At 38.2% G+C, this 21,833-nt stretch overlaps 1 protein-coding gene across 2 annotated transcripts in view; it reads right to left on the bottom strand.

Moving 5' to 3' along the window:
* Positions 1 to 20,805, bottom strand: part of IL27RA (interleukin 27 receptor subunit alpha) — a 258,748-nt gene extending 237,943 nt beyond the window's left edge. The window contains exon 1 of one of the 2 annotated variants that reach the window (XM_053718171.1): positions 20,604 to 20,805. The gene's annotated coding sequence lies outside the window, so the exon portion shown is untranslated. The remainder of the gene's footprint in view (positions 1 to 20,603) is intronic. The other variant, XM_053718173.1, reaches the window with a different exon arrangement.
* Between the last annotated feature and the right edge of the window lie 1,028 nt (positions 20,806 to 21,833).

Raw genomic sequence — 21,833 nt, 5'->3', positions numbered from 1 at the left:
TGTCAATGGATATTCAGAGATTCCTGAAAGATATCAGGGTTCCAATGTAACTAGCGCTAATTTTGAAAAAAAGGGGTTTGGAAATAGCAAAGTGCTACTTGTATTTATGGCCCTATAACTTGCAAAAAAAGTAAAGAACGTGTAAACATTGGGTATTTCTAAACTCAGGACAAAATTTAGAAACTATTTAGCATGGGTGTTTTTTGGTGGTTGTAGATATGTAACAGATTTTGGGGGTCAAAGTTAGAAAAAGTGTATTTTTTTTCAATTTTTCCTCATATTTTATAATTTTTTTTATAGTAAATTATAAGATATGATGAAAATAATGTTATCTTTAGAAAGTCCATTTAATGGCGAGAAAAACGGTATATAATATGTGTGGGTACAGTAAATGAGTAAGAGGAAAATTACAGCTAAACACAAACACTGCAAAAATGTAAAAATAGCCTTGGTCCCAAACGGACAGAAAATGGAAAAGTGCTGCGGTCATTAAGGGGTTAAACATTGCTGTGAATCTGCTAGTGAGTGCTGGGTTTTATATATATATATATATATATATATATATATATATATATATATATATATATATATATATATATATATATATATATATATATATATATATATATATATATATATATATATATATATATATTTCAGCATACAAATGCTGCAATCGCATGCTCTCATGGGCACATTCACATTGTTGTTAACTTGCAATGCCAGTGCACATTTGTAATGACCACAACTATATAGAGTTATGGTTATAAGTTAATAGATTTCTCTAAGTAACTTAAGTTATTGGACCAGAATTCTGTATGTAGCTAGCACAGTAGTTTTAGTACATAATAGTAGCAAATGATATAAAATGTGACAGTAGGGTTAAAAACTATAACAATAGCAGGATGTTATCCCTGTCTTATAATAGCCAAGTGGAAAAATGTCAGATCACATTAAAGGGACAGTATACTGTAAAATAGTTTTCTCTTAATGTGTTTACAATTGCTTTTTTTTTTACCAACTGCGGAGTATATGAATATTAATGCTCTGATTTTGTGTTTTGAAGCCACAACCTAATAAAATGGGTTGAGCTTGTAGGTATAATCAGATATCATTACTTTATCACATTGTGTACATAAACATGTTTCTTAATCTTATATTTGTCCATAAAACAATCACCAGTACTTGGAGAGAACAATGGAAAATCAACATTTTATTACCTTATCTCTGCTATATCCTACTGGGGGTATAATTTCTTCTGCTGGCTGTGTTTACAAAGCTTATCTATAGCTGGGACCTGTGGCCACAAACTTTCAGAATAGGTGGGGATACCACATGCTAAATCAACTATTTAAAATGCCAATATAAGGGTAAAGGATCTACTTGTAAACAATTTAATACACTCCAGCAGGTAAAGGGGATCATTGGGAACAAATTAAAGGGGAGAACATTTTTGAGTAAACTGTCCCTTTAAGAATGGCTGAAGTTATTTGGCAGAAAGAGGAAAGGAGAATTTTACCAAATAACTTCCCAAAGAATACATCAAACAGCACTGATCAAATATACAACCTGCCAATCAGGTATATGGAGTATTACCTTATAACTTCCCAATGATTGTATATAACAGCACTGATAAATTATATGACCGGAGTTCAACTGAGATGTGAATGCAGAGAGGAGCAGGTCCGTAGCCGATGACGGCAGCGTTTGTACGGCACAGCGTTGTCTAGAAGCAGGATCAGACTAATCAGCTGTTAGACCGCAATGGAGTGGAGCGGTTAGTCTGGTAAGTGTATGAGACCTGTTGTGGAAGCGGGTATATCCAGAAGAGCTGTGAGAGCGAAAATAGGAACGAACTTGGCTAGAAGTAGAGACTGAGCTGCGAACACTGCACTGAGACTAGGCAAGTGTGCCTGTGACAAGGTAACACGAGATCTCTTAGAATACGGGCTAGAGCAAAACGTAGTGAGTCCTGATTGTGGCAACTACTTCATTAATCCAGCAATGCATAGATAGGGACCTTAAGTAGCGGTGAAAGATGGCTAATTGTGCCTTAAAGGAATAGTCAGGATAAGATGAAGGGAGAAATCTGACATTAGCATACGCTGGTATAATGCAGTGGAGCGCAAATGTTGCTTCCTTGAAAGTGATATTTAGCGCTCCACTTGTAATCTGGCTCTTAGTGTTCAAATATTATTATCAGTTATTTGTAGAGCGCCAACAGATTCCGCAGCGCTGTCCCTTTAAAGTTTTATTACATTTAAACTTTGCACTTTCTATTTTGAGTTAAATGCATTCTTATTGAGGTACAAACACAAGACAATTATGTTACAAAAGTTGACATTCCAAAAGCTTATTAAACAAAGCAAAGGCAATAATATCAGGTACTAACATATACATACACTTGCATGATGGTAAACAACCTAATCTTACAATGTATTATAGATATGCTTAATAGATAAGCTATAGAAACAAAACCCTAAATAAAAAAGTATTATAATGATGATATCTAAAGACTCAAGCTCCTTCCATATAAGTCTAGGGGACCACTAAATCCATATCTATCTATCTATCTATCTATCTATCTACCTACATATACTGTAGATAGATATAGATAGATAGAGATTATATATATATATATATATATATATATATATATATATATATATATATATATATATATCCTTGTTAGAATACTAGCTGTTCTTCCCTCCAGGACAACAAGTTTGAAAGTATAAGATCTGAAAGTGGGCTCTGAATAGTTAACCTGAAGGGAGTGCAGCATGCGGCTCGTGCAAATTCAGATCCTTAGCACCTGGATTGGAATAGCATTAACAAGGGTTTTTACCCCCTGTCATTAGTAAAGATAATTCACATCCCTATTATGTACTATCTTTATTATTATACCTCTTTATCTTATCTGCTCGAGCCTTGGCACTCTGAACTTTAGTAGCAGACTTACAGGAGCTCCGCTCTTAAAGGGACAGTATACACCAGTTTCGTATAACTGTATGTAATAGACACTACTATAAAGAAGAATATGCACAGATACTGATCTAAAAATCCAGTATAAAACCTTATAAAAAAAAAACTTACTTAGAAGCTCTCAGTTTAGCACTGTTGATGAGGTAGTCTGGGACACCCACTGAAAGGGGCTGGGAGCAGACACTCCCCCCTCTCCAGCATATGAAAAGACAGATAACATAAACAGGAGCCAGCAGTAGTCTGTAAACGCGCGTATACATCTGACACTTTGGGGCTTGGTAAGGAGTCTGAAAATTAGCACAATGTTTTTAACAAAATAAGCAAAACTATACATTGTTACAAAAACACTCCCTGATGGCTATATAAATGGGTCATCTACCAAACATATATGAAAAGAAAAATCTAGGGTACAATGTCCCTTTAAACCTGATATAATACACAATAAAATAATAGCATGATTTCAGGAGCACATATGTTAAATTGCACACTGGGGTTAACACTATGGAACGAACAACCAGTGTAAGATCAATACAGGGCGGCGACTTGACCTATCGTATATCAAAGCAGTAATATCTCCCTGTTAATAGGCACTTAATAATTACAAGGTAGCCTCAAATCTAAAGTTAGCAACATAAACAAGGGTATATAAGAGTTTAAACCGAGACCCAAAAATGTTATTTCATGATTCAGACAGAGCTACAAATTTAAACCAATTTCTAATTTACTTCTATTACCGAATTTGCTTTATTCTCTTGGTATTATTTTTTGAAGAAGCAACATGCACTACTGGGAGTTTGTTAAGCATATACGGTGAGCCAATCACAAGAGGTATATATGTGCAGCCACCAATCAGCAGCTAGCTCCAAGTAGCGCATTACTGATCCTTGAGCCTACCTAGGAATGCTTCTCAACAAAGGATACCAAGAGAATGTAACCAAATTAGATAATAGCTGTAAATTGGACACTCTGACACATGCATCTTGGTCACTACAGTGAGTGGTATAAAGAATATTTTCAATACCATAACAAATAACGCAATCAAACATTAAATAAAAATAAAAAAGCAGTTACTCAATGATAGATATTTGTTTGAGGTAGTTGTGGTATCCAGCCCGTCTCCTGCTTTGCTTAAAGGGACATTAAACACTTTGAGATGGTAATATAAAATGACATATACTGTATATATACACATACACACACATAACAACTCTGCAATATACTTTCATTATTCATTTTGTCCCCTTTTATGTAATTGCATTCTGAAATTGTGAGCTTTTCAGTTCCTGTTAGAAATGGAAGTGCAGAACACTGTTATATTCCACACAGCCATTGGCTGCACACTCTAGTGACCTATTTATAACTGTCCCTAATTGGCCACAGCAGAGAAGGTAACCTAAGCAACAACAGTGCAGCTCCTATTGTTTTATAGACACTAAAACTTTACACTTATTTTGTCAATATTTAAACAGCTCATGAAACTTTATAAAATACATATGATAATATATATAATATACATGTTATTCTCAGACTAAACATTTCTTTGAATGCATCATTCTATCTGGCATTTATTTAGTGTATAGTGTCCCTTTAATAGGCTTGGAATTTTGCAGAATGCTTGAAAATGATGATATCAATAACCTTAAAGGATTCAATGTATAAGTTTAGAAAGGGTCTCAAACCAACTCCTACCCTGTTCCACAACAAAGTAAAATCTTTCATTTGCAGCTTCTCCTTCTAATTAGCTGGTATAAGGGCGCAGTCAAAGATCTGGAACCTTTGCCTAACTTCCAACAACCTCCTCATCGGGTCAAACCAGGAAGACACGCTATCTTGCTGAATCAATCCTGTTAACTCTAGCACTGTCCATTGGTTTGGGGGTAAGATCTCCAGCCACTTTAGCATGAAGTGCAGCATCTATAGCAAACCCCCAGGCTTTCATGCCTTACTTTGCCAACCTTCAAACCACTTCACCTATAAGCATCAGATCCCATCGTAGGTGCCTCAGGCCTGACCTCTGTATCTAGTGGGACTTGTAGTGGTATTGGAACAATCTCTAAGCTCCCTAACGTAGCTTGGTCCCAGGTCTCCTCATCTCTACCTTCACATTCATTGGTATAGAGATGACAGTAGCTATCTTTCTCCTCTATTATCTCTATTATCCCAGAACACTAGGGAAGGTTGAAAAAGAAAGAGCTGTACTCATTCAGCAGTATTTAAAAAACATTGTCTGCCAAAATATATGTTAGATGTATCAGATATCTATAGATATATAACAGAGAAGTTCAACTTTACACCAGCACTCAGTGTTGTGACCTAACATGGCCGCCACCCGGACATTCCCCCATGTTACATGCATTTGGGTTTTGTATACAATAAGAAATTAAACAAAAGAGAGAGGCGCCTCATGTGTGGTATCATCAAATTTGTACAAAACCGCAGAATATTAAGAGCCAAGTGGGTACTCAAATGGTTATGTAGCACACCAATGTGCTTGTACGAACAGGCTGCAGATTTAACAGGTGTGGCAGCTCACCCACAAAGGAACAAGCTGTTTCCTCAGGCTGCCTTATTCTATTGGTTTTAAAGAGTAAAATCAGCTGTTTCAAATGCATAAATAAACATGAAGGAACAAACTCCCATACATTTAAAAAGGGACATTGTACACTAGATTTTTCTTTGCATAAATGTTTTGTAAATAATCCATTTATATATCCCATCTAGGAGTGTTTTTGTAACAATGTATAGTTTTGCTTATTTTAAAATAACATTGTGCAGATTTTCAGACTCCTAACCAAGCCCCAAAGTATCAGATGTAGACTGAAGACTAAAAGGTTTTATACAGAATTTTTAGATCAGTATCTGACACTGTGCATATTATTCTTCATGGTATTGTCTATTACATGCAGTTATATGAAAATTGGTGTACACTGCCCCTTTAATACTATGGGGCCTATTTATCAAAGGTCTTGCGGACCTGAAGACCTCGCTGAACGCGGAGAGCAATACGCTCTCTGTATTCAGCATTGCACCAGCAGCTCAAAAGAGCTGCTGGTGCAACGCCTCCCTCTGCAGACTCGCAGCCAATTGGCCGCCAGCAGGGAGGTGTCAATCAACCCGATTGTACTCGATCGGGTTGATTTCCGGCGATTCCTGTCCACCTGCTCAGAGCAGACGGACAGGATTATGGAGCAGCGGTCTTTATACCGCTGCTTCATAACTGCCGTTTCTGGCGAGTCTGAAAACTCGCCAGAAACACGGGCCCACAAGCTCCGTTCAGAGCTTGATAAATGGGCCCCTATATGTGTTAGGTATCATAAGTCATTTGGAACACATGAAAGGGAAAACATTTTATTGTACAGTGTCCCTTTAACTGACAGAAAAGTCATGTGTATTAAACTAGAAGCAATACAAGTTAAATTGCAGTGAAAACATTTCAGCTTATTATGTATTTGCTGAAAACTGGGAATTTATGTCAGCTTTGGGTGCTCCAGTCCCTTGTTAACCTCACTCTCCACTGTGAGATGCTGTATCTTAGAGAGCTTCATTACTTTCTATCGGAGGCAGCTATCATCTCTCTGGGACTTCCAGGTCCTGGCCCTTTTTAGAGAATTAAAGGGACATCTATATGTAAAAAAGGAAGATATTTTACCTCAAACTTTTCTCGCTAGCCATGAGATCACAGTAAAGTGTGAACTCAGCACTAATGGTTGGGCTTTGGTTTTATTTCTCCACCATGCAGATGACAGTAACAAGATTATCTCTGGAACACAAAGCACTTACTCTGTTGAGCTTAATGAATTTTGAGATAAAATGTCTTTCTTTTTTACAGAGATGTTAAGGTGATATTTTTTTATCCGCTCTTTTACAGTTATTCTGCATCACATTAAAATATTTTAACATGTGCATATTATCTCCCTTAGTAAACGCTGAACTTGTGAAGTCTGCACTATAATTTCTCTCCCCAGGCTGTAAAGTTTTTGAGAATTGGGGGCCGATTTATTAACAGTCCGACTGACATGATCCGCTGTAGCAATGCCCCCACCTGCAGATTCGCGACCACTAGCATGGGGTGTCAATCAACTCGATTGTATGAGATCGGGCGGATTGATGTCCACAGCCTCAGAGGAGGCGTACGAGTTAAGGAGCAGTGGTCTTAAGACTGCTGCTTCTTAACTCCTGTTTCCGGGGAGCCTGAAAGCTCGCATTGAAACAGGCACATTCAGGGCCATTCTGCCCTTAATAAATCGGCCCCTATGGTCTTTAGTAGTGTGGAGAAGCAAACACGCAAATATGCCCCCCCTGCTGACAGACTCCTGCACTGCAGCAAGATTAAACATTTGCTGGAAAAGAAACACTCTACTGAGCATGTCAGGTGGCAACATAACAGTACAATCTGCACTGACAGTAAAGGCTGCAGCAAAACCAAAGCTACTTTCAATGAAATAACTTAAAATTGATTTTAAAAAAAAAAAAAAAGGAGTTATAAACTTCAAACTAACGAAAGGTCATTTGATCAAGTAAAAAAAATCATCACTGTTGTTTCATAAAAATTCACTTAGCCATTTCAGCTGCAGTACTTCCTAAAAATCCCAATTATAAATCAATTGATTTTTTTTTCTGAAAAACTACTTTTTCTCTATATTAAATAATTTAAAAAGGGATGAGCAATTTAAATGAAATTTGGCAGTTTTGTAATGATATAGAATTTTGAAAATTGATATCACAACAGAAATTTTGTTCCAATGTAGACTAGATAGATAGATAGATAGATAGATAGATAGATGATATAGACAGATGTGTGTGTAAAGTGTGAAAGCTTTATGCTCCCTTTATATGATCTTTCACACACAGTCAATTATGGTTGACACCTTTCTTAGAAAAATACTGACCAAATTATTTAACATAAAGTTGTGAAAATAAGTATGTTGCATAATTCAGAAACATAAAATGCTAAAACTTGTCATGACTTATTGAAATACAATTCCCACACACTTAGAAGTTTTACCATAAGTGTAACTTCTGTATTTCTTATTTATAACATATGTTGACCTAAATCATAAAAATACTAGTCGGCCCAGTTGAGTGGCAGCCCTGCAACCATTTAGGGTTGCCACAAATACAAAAGAATACATATAAAAATAAAGGTCCTGTTTTGATGAAAAATAATCTAAGTATGTTGGAATCTAATTATAAATAGGATGGGCGAATGTGTTTATATTCTAATTCAAATGTTAGAACGAATGTTATTGTAGAAGTTTTATTTACATAATCAAATGTTGACAAGTTCTATAATTGAATGCTATTTACAGTTTTTCAAATGTCACTTTTAAATTTGAATGTTTATAATTAAATTGAATGTCCACATTCGAAATTTGGAATGTAACATTTGATTTAGAGGGACAGTCTAGGCCAAAATAAACTTTCATGATTCAGATAGAGCATGTAATTTTAAACAATTTTCCAATTTACTTTTATCACCAATTTTGCTTTGTTCTCTTGGTATTCTTAGTTGAAAGCTTAACCTAGGAGGTTCATATGCTAATTTCTTAGACCTTGAAGCCCACCTCTTTCAGAATGCATTATAACAGTTTTTCACCACTAGAGGGTGTTAGTTAACGTATTTCATATAGATAACACTGTGCTCGTGCACGAGAAGTTATCTGGGAGCAGGCACTGATTGGCTAGACTACAAGTCTGTCAAAAGAACTGAAAAAGGGGCAGTTTGCAGAGGCTTAGATACAAGATAATCACAGAGGTTAAAAGTATATTATTATAACTGTGTTAGTTATGCAAAACTGGGAAATGGGTAATAAAGGGATTATCTATCTTTTAAAATAATAAAATTCTGGTGTAGACTGTCCCTTTAACAAATACTATTCAAAAGTTTGAATGTTTCTATGTAGAATATTGCATAATTCGAATATTACATTTAAAGGAAGCATTAGAAATATATATACATTTTTCGAATTAAAATATTACATAATTCTAATGGAATTATAAGAAAAATTAACTAATGTGTTAAAATTTGTTTCATTTTTTAAATGTTGTAAAACATTCGCCCATCCCTAATTATAAACAAATTGTTGTTCAAATGCAGTACTTGCAGGTTTAGGTTATGAGTTAAATATTGTCAACAAAGCAAACAATAATAACGGTGTACAAATTAAATGAATCCCAGTATTTGCATACGAGGAGCCTCATGGCGGTTAAAAAACAAAATAATTTATTTGTAATATTGTTAAAACAATAGTTACTCACAGTTCAAATAAGCACCGCCAGCACCCTCCTGTTTGCGCGATATCTGACGCATTTCGCTGGTCGTTTTATGAGTTATGCTGTATATGTATTTCTGTGAATATATGCTAATTAGAGGGTTGATCATAATCTATTGTTTGGTAATTATTGGCATGTTAATGGAATTTTTTATCCAAACACAATTACAATCAGAAATGCTTATTGTTTATCAGAAACACTTAATTATTCTGAAAAGATCACATGAGCCAATGAGAACAGTGGTATTTATGTGCAGCCACCAATCAGCAGCTACCTCCCAGTATAAATCCGGGGACATTTTTTTTGGCAAATGGTAAAAAACTATTTTATTAGCATATTTCCTCAAATTATATATGCAGTGTATTTGGTATGTGTTGATGGAGTGATTGTATGAGAGATATATATATATATTTTGCATACAAAGAGAGAAGCGCTCTACCAGGAACGAACAACAGCTCAGTGGCTTGTTCTATGGCGATTTACCACCCGGAGGCAGCCTCTTTTAGACCAGTGTGCTTTTCACAGAAGAAAACTTTCCTGAAGTATATCAGTCTGATCCCGCCAAGTAAGGTCAGTCCAGCCCCGAAATACCAGGCAATTCTCCTCTGAACAAGGAACATGACAACCCCAGACGATTGTTTCGGCCTCCTATGGGCTTCGTCAGTGAGGTGCAGCCACATTCCTCTAAGCACACTGGGCAAGGAGTCCACGTCTGGTTTCCCCCATCACCCATAGGGAGACTTCCCCAGGGTCATAATAATTTGCATACGAAGAGAGAAGCGCTCTACCAGGAACGAACAACAGCTCAGTGGCTTGTTCTATGGCGCTTCTCTCTTTGTATGCAAATTATTATGACCCTGGGGAAGTCTCCCTATGGGTGATGGGGGAAACCAGACGTGGACTCCTTGCCCAGTGTGCTTAGAGGAATGTGGCTGCAACTCACTGACGAGGCCCATAGAAGGCCGAAACGATCGTCTGGGGTTGTCATGTTCCTTGTTCAGAGGAGAATTGCCTGGTATTTCAGGGCTGGACTGACCTTACTGGCAGGATCAGACTGATATACTTCAGGAAAGTTTTCTTCTGTGAAAAGCACACTGGTCTAAAAGAGGCTGCTTCCGGGTGGTAAATCGCCATAGAACAAGCCACTGAGCTGTTGTTCGTTCCTGGTAGAGCGCTTCTCTCTTTGTATGCAAAATATATATATATATATCTCTCATACAATCACTCCATCAACACATACCAAATACACTGCGTTTCAATGCATATTTTGTATTTTATTTTTACCAAAGAATTCTGGTTCAACAATTCTATATTATAAAAGGACAGGTATGTTTGTCCGATGCAGTCATGCACAGTAGAGACTGCAGCGCTAGACAAACATACCTGGCCGTAAGGAAGTATCAGCAGTGGCCGCCGTGAGGATCAGACAGCAGAGAGGGTGGGCAGGAGCAGGCAAGGGTCATGACGGGGATGAGACTGGGTGTGGTCGGACAGGAGTGGGCATGTCGGGGTCTGGTGGGCAGGGTCGGGCAGGACAGCTGCGCTGCAGAAAATTGTACACGGGCTTTAGCACTAGTAACAATATAAATTAACAATTCAAAACAGTAAAATATTGAATAGGATACCTTCAAACATATATAATGAAATATGAATCTCTAACTGTGCACACACGCAGACATTTATAAACACAGACATACATATTTATACACACACACAAACACACATATTTACACACACACACACATATAAATACTCATACACACACATATAAATACTCATACACACATATTTACACACAAACACACATATTTACACACACAAAACCACATACACATTAAAACATATAAAAAAGCAGCATTTAGTAGCTGTTTTCCTGTCTCAGAGAAGTCTAGAAACATAACCTTTTAACCCCTTAGATGCTCGTGAATCATACTGAGCAGAAGCCTTTTAACTCCTTAGATGCTAGTGGCAGGCATAGAGCAGTAATTGTTTAAGCCCTTAGAACCTAGTGAGGTACAGAGAGCAGAAACTATTTAACTCATTAGATGCTTGTTGTTTACTGAGAGCACAAACTGTTAAACCCTTTAGAACCTAGTGATACCTAGAGAACAACTACTGTATTATATTGATACTGATGTCTGTGTGTCACTAGCATCTACCGGACTGACCATAGGGCATACCGGGCAAATGACTGATGGGCCGCTGGCCCTTCCCACCAACAATTAATGCACTCACGACACCAACTGCTGTCACTGTGGCTCTGTCTTAAGTTGTAGTGGGCCAAGCACACAGTGAAAGTGATGCGGTGGTGCGTTGCAGTAACAAGAAGCGAAGGTATTAAAAAATCTCTTTATTCAATCATATTTAAAAACAGCAAGGCATCATGTATGTAACATCTGTATAAGTAACTTCAGACAGGAAACATCTAACATGTTTCAGCTGTATTGGCTGTACTCACTGTTTCGTTTTTTAAAAGAAAAAAAATCCTATTCGGTCTTCCGCTTAGTCAATCATGTGAGGCAAGCACGTGATCACAGGTGGCACGGGTGCTAAAAGCAAATCTCTTTCAAAGCATGTGGTGTGAACGCTGAAAAAATCTGTGTGCTCAGGTGGGTGCATCTGGTGCTGGGGTAAAGAAAAATGTGGAAAACCATATGTTGCCAGTTATTTATTAACTGCAGACTAATTCCACATGCTTCAGTAGTCACTGTGATGACATCGACTGGGCCATGGACCCTGGGCAACCTGCTGTGCTAAATGATTATCATTACGTAAGCCTAATAAATATTTAATTAAATAGCCTCCGTGCTAGCAAGTAAAGCGTAGTAAGGACAGTGACAGTCACTCAAGGAAGGACAACACCGGGGTATGTTGCAGCCCGGTCCACGGTGGTAATCTCAATATCAAATTGAATATGAGTAAGCCGTGAGCCAGAGCACCCTCCCTGCCTAGCACCTTCCTGCTGTGTATCAGTGACGTGCGGTGAGGTCAGAGGCAAGTGAGGCACTGGCTATGATAGGCCCGAGAAGAAGCCAATATATGAACCATTGTGGTAGCTTAAATTGACGATTAAATTAGTAGGTTGCATAAGGGCAATTACAATTATTTACACCACACGCATACACATGCAAAAAAAAAAAAAATTTGCAATATACTTTATTTATTTTGCCCCCTTTTTCCAGAACAGAAAGAGACCACTGTACTACGGGTTAATAAGAAATGTGACTTGATTTGGCAAATTTACACAATGATTGCCACAGGGGGAGCTCTATTCAAATTTCATCCTAAAGATATTTAGCTGCTAATCACATATTAACCCTAAATTCCTAACAGTAAACTGCCAAAACATTCACTTTTATTATTTACTTTCTTTGCTTGCAAATTCAATGTTGCTATTGAAATCTTCTCTGCTTACTAAATTAATTTTACAGAATGAGCAGCCATCTTGTGATTTTGTGCACAGTAAATATATTATAGGGCAGGCAGAGTAGTGGCCGCCCCCTCTGATGTAAAACTTTGTGTCTGACCTGGTCAGTGTTGTTACTTGTAAAATTTATTTATTAAGCAGAGAAGATGTCAGTAGCAAGTTACAACACTGACCAGGTCAGACACAAAATTTAACATCAGAGAGGTGGGGGCCACTATTCTCTGCCTTATAATATATTATGTGCATTGTGCAGTGTGCACAAGATGGCTGCTCATTCTGTAAAATAAATTTTGTAAGCAGATATGATGTCAGACTCAGACACTCAGTAGTAGGCAGCAACACTGACCAGGTCAGACACAAAATTTAACATCAGAGAGGGGGAGGCCACTATTCTCTGCCTTATAATATATTATGTGCATTCATTGTGCAGTGTGCACAAGATGGCTGCTCATTCTGTAAAATAAATTGTGTAAGCAGATAAGATGTCAGACTCAGACACTCAGTAGTAGGCAGCAACACTGACCGGGTCAGACTCAAAATTTAACATCAGAGAGGGGGAGGCCACTAGGCCACTATTCTATGTCTTATAATCCCGGTCAGTGTTGCTGCCTACTACTGAGTGTCTGAGTCTGACATCTTCTCTGCTTACAAAATTTATTTTACAGAATGAGCAGCCATCTTGTGCACACTGCACAATGCACATAATATATTAAATATATTATGTGCATTGTGCAGTGTGCACAAGATGGCTGCTCATTCTGTAAAATACATTTTGTAAGCAGAGAAGATGTCAGACTCAGACACTCAGTAGTAGGCAGCAACACTGACCGGGACCATCAGGCACAAAGTTTATTTAACATCAGAGGGGGCGGGCAGCCACTACTCTGCCTAACTGCCTTAGTGCCCACTGCCTACTGTTAACAAAATCACAAGATGCCAGCTGCTCATTTGAGTCTCAAATACATTTTAGCCGAGGAGAAGATGATGTCAGAGTCTCATTACATGTAATTGACGCCCGGTCACTCACTCATCACAGTCCCCCTCTGCTCTGATGTTAAGTATCTGTGTGAGACTCACACAGACACTTAACATCAGAGCAGAGGGGTGGGGGGGGGGGGGCGGCCGCGGCCACTACTTGTCTCTCAGTCTCACTCTCTGCCTTATTATATTTACTGCAGTGCTCACAAATCATCACATCACAGTTACACACGATGGCTTGTCATTCTGACTTACTTGTGTGACTGTGTTGGTGACTCGGCGACGGCTCCTCAGTGATGACCAGTCAGGGCAGGCAGGACCAGGGGGCAGCTGCAATTAGCTCAGGCTCCACTCGCTGACAGTTAGTCCCAAACAGTTAGGAATCAGTGGCACTGACTGTTTTCACTGTTGTTCCCGCGCCGTCAGACTGCTCCGTGTTGCGCATGCGCAGTAGACACAATACAGCAGGGCCAGGGAGTCAACCAGTGTTGATTGGCTGAGCCGGTCTCCCAGGGAAAATACGAGGCCTCATTAGAGGTGCCTCTTTCACAGTTTTTTCAGCCGCGCTGCTGCTGTAAATCACCACCGGGTGGTGCTGCAGAGCGGCTAGTAATAAACATACATGTAAAATATTGAGCAATAGAGAAACACCAGAACCCAGTGCCTCTCTATTGTGCAATATTATAGAGCTAGAAATGTAAAAAAACTTTTAACTTTATTTAACTTTTTTTTTTTAATAAAATTATGTTATTTTTTTTCATTTGTCCCAAATGGCAGGTGCGGCAGTGCCTCACCTGCCTCCTATGAGTGCACGTCACTGCTGTGTATGTATTGGGTACTTGTAAAGCGCAGCTAATCACCCTCAAGGGTCTCAAGGCGCTGCTCATTTTATCGACCTCGGAAGGATGTAAGGCTGAGTGGACCTCACCGGGGATCGAACCTGCAACCTGAGCTATCTGTACGGCTGTACTCTTCCTTGAGAGACTGTACTTACTAAGCTAGTCAACACAGTAGATTTGCATAATCAACAAATGCAAGATAACAAGACAATGCAATAGCACTTAGTCTGAACTTCATGAGTAGTAGATTTTTTTTTCTGACAATTTTAAAAGTTATGTCTTTTTCCACTCCCCCTGTACCATGTGACAGCCATCAGCCAATCACAAATGCATACACGTACCATGTGACAGCACTCAGCCATTTACAAATGCATACATACTTATTCTTGCACATGCCCAGTAGGAGCTGGTGACTCAAAACGTTTTAATATAAAAAGACTGTGCACATTTTGTTATTGGAAGTAAATTGGAAAGTTGTTTAAAAATGGCATGCATCTGAATCATGAAAGTTTAATTTTGATTGAGTGTCCCTTTAAAGAAATATTAGGCTTACATTTAGCACAGGAGGTTGCCCAGGGCCCATGGCTTAGCCAATATCATCACAGTGAGTGACTACTGAACTCTGTGAAATTACTCTGCAGTTAATAAATACCTAACAACATATGGTTTTTGTTTAAGTACAACTCGGTTGGAGGTTGCAAAGGAGGTTGCCCAGGGTCCATGGCTTAGCCAATATCATCACAGTGAGTGACTACTGAACTCTGTGGAATTACTCTGCAGTTAATACATACCTAACAACATATGTTTTTTGTTTAAGTACAACAGGTTGCTACTAAAGAGTTATAGAAGGTACAATAATTTAATATTACAAAAAACTAAAACTAAATGTATTATTGTAGCACTGTTTAAAAAAAAAAAAAACACAACTAAAATGCACATATGTTTCTTCACATCTGAAAGCTCCATTACAGTGATGTATGTGACAGATTGCGCTGTAGGAGCAGCCTGTATACGCAACAAGAAAAGTGCCTTTATCTGTTTCTTATTTCACCAATTAAACAAATCATAAACTTTATCTAAGTTTGTTCCAGGGTTTAAAGGGATAGGAAAACCCTACATTTTTCTTTTATGATTCAGATAGAACATACAATTTTAAACAACTTTCCAATTTAATTCTATTATCAAATTGTCTTCATTCTTTTGTTATCCATTGCTGAAGGGACAGCATTGAAATACTGACAGGAAGCAGAAAATATCTATTATCCAATCACAAGAGACAAATGTGTGCAGGCACCAATTAGCAGCAGCTCCCACTAGTGTATGATATGTACATATTCATTTTTTAACAAGGGATACTAAGAGAACAAAGCACATTTGAAAATAGAAGTGAATTTAAAAGTGTCTTAAAATGACATGCTCTATCTGAATCATGCAAGTTTAATTTTGACTTTCCTATCCCTTTAAATAGTATCTATTAAAGGGACAACGCCCTCATATTTATTCACCCACAGACATTTACATATACAAAATAAAGCACTGCATTACAAAAGATCTGAATGATTAAAAAGCAGTCATTTTGTAAGGAAAATATGTTTTACACTCCAAGGACATATCTTTTGATAAGTAATTTAAAGGGATAGAAAAGTCAAAACTAAAACTTGCATGATTCAGATAAAGCATACAATTTTAAGACACTTTTAAATTCACTTAAATTTTTAAATGTACTTTGTTTTCTTGGTATCCCTTGTTAAAAAATATATGTAAAAGAAGGACCCTAAAAAATATATGCACATATCCGCCAATACACGGAGATAGCTGTTGATTAGAAGTGTTCAGCTAATAGTGCTGTGCTGCTCCTTCTGCAAAGGATATCAAGAGAATGAAGCTAATTAGAAGTAAATTGGAAAGTTATTTAAAATTGTATGGTCTAGCAGAATAATAAAATACAAATTTGGGGTTTAAGTAGATAAGTACTGCTTATCTTATCTGCTAAAGCCAATTAGGGTATATGTGCTAGCACACTGATCAAGCAATCACTGTGTAGACTGTAGCAAGGTTTGGATTCTGGAGTATGGATTTAACCTTTTTTGGAAATTGGGAAAAACATCAATTTTCAGAGTAAAATAACAGGACATGGGACAAAATAAATACTGTAATGGATGTAGATAGCTATATTTTTATGATTACTTCACAAGATAGGTCCCTTTACCTGCTATACTGTCCCCTTTACCACTCAGATTTAATATGGGCTGGTCAGACAGAAAGTTCAAGGCGGGTTTCCTGTTTGGGGAGGAGCTTTCACGTCACAGTGATCCTCCAGAGCGGTTGCTGGAACAGAGTACCCGCGCTCCATCTCCCCACGCTTACAGCCCCGAGGCCTACATTCACCTGGGCTTGTTTGGGCACAGAGTCGCCTTCTGGCGTCAAGCTGTAGGAAGCCTAAAGACGTGCGGTGTAATCCGCAGCTATCACAGAAGTATCACACAGGGGCAGGTGATCCGCAAGAAGGATATCCGATACTGGAGTAGTGGCTCGGTCGAAAGTAAGTGACGAGCCCCAGGCCGGGCGGCAGAAGTTGCTCGCTTGTGGTTGAGAGGGGTTGCTGACTCACGGAGGGATCCGAGTGTCACCCCCTATCCCCTTGGAGTAAACCTTTTGCTCGCCGGCTACTGGAGGAACTTTTCTTGTTTGACGAGACACGGATCATCGGCTGAGAGCAACAGTTCTCTTCAAGTGGGCACGCGCTCTTTTTTCAGATTTCTCAAAGTGGAAACTCGGACTGTGGAACCGGTTTGGATCCTTATACCCCCAAAGAAACTGCAAGTATTATACCAAGTCCTTGTTCCCAGTATTTTACGCTTGAGCCGGTGGGCTCACTAAAGGAGGGTGCCTGACACTGTACGTTTGCTTTTGAGGTGACACCTGTTACTGCTATATTGATAGCTGACTATGTGACAATTACATTAATCATTACCAAATTGTGGGACCGTTGTTGCAGAGTCTACCAGTTTCGCATTTGGGAGTGTCTAAAGCTTCACGGTGTCTTTCTTTTGTTCAGCTACAGAAGTTATAAAGCAGTATCAGCTTATCGTGAACTGCTTGTACTTTATTCAGAGACTCACTGGGTTACCTGAAGTTCCTGATATCTGGAGGTGATATTTACAAGCTGAACATTGCTAAAAAGACCTAAGATTGTTTAGGACTATTAACCCTTATTTTTCTCTCCATTGTGCTAAAGAAGAAAGAATAGTATTAAAAGTATTACGGCTGCCATTAGAGAATTAGGACTGCTGCATTGTGACACAATATTTTAGCTCTTTTCTAAAAGTTTACTATTCTTAGTGTTTGAATAAATATTTCATTCCGTAAGTTGCAAAGCTGAAAGTAGAATCAGCTTTAAAGTAGAATCAGCTTCTTGTGAATTGTTTGTACTTTATCCAGAAACTCATTTTTTGTGTTAAAAGAAACAGGGTAAGAATAGTATTAAAAGTAATAAAGCAGCCATCAGAGAGTTAGGACTGGTGTATTGAGACATAATAATCAGCTCGTTTCTAAAGTTTATATTCTTAGTGTTTGAGTAAAAGTCTACTTGTGTAAAGCCTAAATTAGATTCTTGAAAGAGTAATTCCCTAAAGGAAAAAGGTGTAAGGAGAAGGAAAAGGGAGAAAAATAGAGAAAAGAGAAGAATTTTTTTTCGCTAAGGGCGGTTGATAGATCGTTGTTGACTAAGAAGTATTTATAAATTTAGCCTTTTATTATTAATGAGGTTCTTTTTCTGAGAGAGGAAGAGAGAGGGGGAGGCAGAGAGAGGAGAGATGGAAGGAAAAAGAAAAAAGAAAGAAAGTTCAAGGCAGGACCAGCTATATAATCACAACACTGAAACATTTTTTAAGAAGTTGTAAAAATAAGTTATACAATTTGTTGAGGGGGCTGCAAATTGGAGCTGGTCTATCCCCCAGAGGTAATCACAGAGGTCAGAAGTGTATTAATATAACAGCATTAGTTTAGCAAAACTGGGGAATGGGTAATAAAGGGAATATCTATATTTTTATAATAGAAATTCTGGAGTAGATTGTCCCTTTAAACAAACACATTACCCTTGTTATTTTTGGTATACTGTTAAATAACAAACGGTTCCGGGGTAAGTGGGGGGCTGCTTTGCCTGAAAATGACCAGGCCTATTTTTGGTCCCAGTCCGGCCCTGTCTAAGGGGTTAATGTGTATAGGGCCTAGGACTAGGTAGAATGTGTCCTGCATCCTGTATTTTAGGGTTGCCATCCGTCCCTTAAAATACAGAACACTTAAAGGGACAGTTCACCCAAAAACTTTCTCCCCTTTAAATTATTCCCAATGATCCTTTTTATCTGCTAGAGTGTATTAAATTGGTTGCAAGTAGCTCCTTTACTCATATTTCAGCATTTGAAATAGCTGATTTAGCTTGTGGTTTCCCAACCTATACTGAAAGTTTTGATACTGGCGCATACGCTATTGACAAGCCTAAGTAAACACAGCCCACAGAAGAGATTACATTCTCAGTGGGGGGCAGGATAGTTAAGTAATAAAATGATAATTTTCCATTGTTCTCTCTATGTATTGAGCTTTAGTGTTCCAGACAAATATAACATAAGGAAGCAAGTGTGTGTACATAAAAGTGATAACATAATGAGATCTGATATTACCTGAAGCTCAACCCATTGTAATAGGCTGTGGTTTCAAGGCACAAAGCCAGCTACTTCAGATACACAAATAAACCCGAAAATGCAATTTCTCAAATATTTTATACTCTGCAGTTGGTATAACAAGTCATTTAAAAAACATTTATGGAAAAACAATTTTATAGTGTACTGTCCCTTTAAGTTACACATGCTGCAGGGAGGAACATGAATAGTGCTGTCCAGAAACACAATACATGTTCCTCCCTGCACACCCTGCAGCATGTGTAACTCATAAGTGTCCAGGAAAACATGACCGAGGTGGCAACCCTACGGCTGTATTACACAAACTTCTCTAGGTAAACCTGCATGAAGCTAAAGATGAATACACTTCCTAAAGAATGGTGACTGACAACATAAGGAGTACTGCAGTAAAAAAACAGCTGGAACTGATGGAAACAGAGTAGGACAAAAAATGCACTGTGCAGAATCAGTTCCCCAGTAGAATAATACTGAGGGGACTGAGTGTAAAGAAGAAAAAAAAGGGCAGGGTGGCATCCTACAGCAGGGAATAAAAATAAAAGTAAAAAACATGCAGGATAAAAAAGAAAAAAAAAAACTGCCTTCTGTCGCACTGATGATCCAACGCCCTCACAAAAGATCAAGGTTTAACTTTTTTTCTATATATCTGCGCTATTCCAAGTGCTACCTTCTCAGGGTTCTCGCACTTTGTAAATAGTGCGGATAACACTTTTACATTACAGCGGGCAGGAACTGTGTAACTTCTGACTGTGCGCACATTAGGTGTGCGCCTACTTGCCTCACGACCGTCTTCCCGGGGACATCATTTGTCTGGGGACAGTCTCCTCAATCCGGGGACTGTCCCCGGGAAATCGGGGACGTCTGTGAACCCTATCCCAGTTGTGCATTGCTGCTCCTGTGACTACCTAAGTATGGTTTCCAACAAATGATACTTAGAGGACAAAGCAAATTAGATAACAGAAATAAATTGGAAAGTTGTTTCAATTTCCAATATCCCTTTAATAATATATATTTTTGCAGCTTTGTTATCTCTCTGGTTCTCTGCACTTTTTGTTTTAGACTTTTTAACACTATTTTACAAAACAGCAATCAAAAGAACATAGACAATGCAATATAACACTATAGCATAGAAAGAAAGACAAAATATTAAAGGGGCATTATAATCAACAAATTGCATGCTTTAATGCATTAGAATGTCATGTACAGCTTGGGACCTGCAGAGCACTGTTGGTCCTGAGACGAATCTGCTGCTGATCCAGTCAGCAGTGACAGTTACAGAACTGGAGTGTGCAACTAGCACTTCTGATTGGATCAGCTGCAGTTTCCTTCTAATGTGTGTTTAACCCCTTTGAGGGCGCTCTATAGCAGGTGGAAACTTGTGGCCCTGATATCTTACAACACACTTACCTTTATGATTTCACGAAAGTACTTTTAAGCATCTTGTGAAGCCTTAGCTGAGCACTGCCTCGTTGTTTTTCAGCACCAGTGTCTCTGAGCACCTCTTCACGTGCATCACTTCCTCCTTCTTTTTCCGTCCACACAATTTGTGCAGCCCACTCAACTCCACCCATTTTACTGTGGTCGATATTCACATCTCTTCTTTCTTTGCTCTGCTTTTTTTTTTCTGCCTGTTTATTTCCTTCTTCTCTCTCTTTTCCTCTCTCTCTCTCCCCCTGCAAGCTTTGAGTGCTCTTTTACAGAGCTGTCTCTTGATGACACTCTCCCTTATTCTCAGCTGTTTCTTTATCTCATTTATCAGCTGTTTATTTTCTCTGTGCTCTCTGTTATCTGTGTGAGTCTCATTCTATCTGCACTCTCATCCCTTTTTCTACATCTGCTTTCTTTTTTTGTTAATCCTTATTACTTCCTGCTGTCCACTTTTCCTCTCCTTGTCTACAACCCCTTTAAACACCTTTAAAGGGACATACACGTCTTTACAGCAAAAAAAGCAACAATTTAAAGAAATGATAAAGCAAAAGCGAATATCTGCCCCTGCAGACAGGCTTACAACCAATATCTTCGAGGTGGAAAAATGCCTCATTTGTGTTAGAACATATCTGTCAATAGTTTTAAAGGGACATAAAAACCCCTCAAAAAAATGTTGTGATTCAGATAGAGCATGCAATTTTAAACAACTTTCCAATATACTATTATTATTAAATTGTCTTCTTTTCTCAATATCCTTTGTTGAAAAGCAGGTAAGGTAAGATCAGGAGCGTGCACGTTTCTGCTGCACTATATGGCATGTGTACCTATCTAGATATCTCTCCAACAAAGAATAACATGATAACAAAGCAAATTTGATAATAGAAGTAAATTGGAAACTTTTTCTCAAAATTGAATGCTCTGTCTGAATCATGAAAGACAGAAAAGAATGGGTTTCATGTCCCTTTTAAGGAAACCTCTTGCTTTTAAAGGGACATTAAACACTTTGAGATGGTAATATAAAATGATAAATTGTATATAGTAAAACAACTCTGCAATATACTTTCATTATTTATTTTGTCCTCTTTGCCTGTAATTCCATTCTGAAATTGTGAGCGGTTCAGTTCCTGTTAGAAATGGAAGTGCAGAACACTGTTAAATCCAGCACAACCATTGGCTGCACACTTTTGTGACCTATTTATAACTGACCCT

This window comes from Bombina bombina, chromosome 6 (assembly GCF_027579735.1).
Source record: "Bombina bombina isolate aBomBom1 chromosome 6, aBomBom1.pri, whole genome shotgun sequence".
Classification (NCBI taxonomy): Eukaryota; Metazoa; Chordata; class Amphibia; order Anura; family Bombinatoridae; genus Bombina; species Bombina bombina.
The sequence above is the reverse complement of the archived record's forward strand: the minus strand, read 5'-3'. Positions and strand labels throughout refer to the sequence as shown.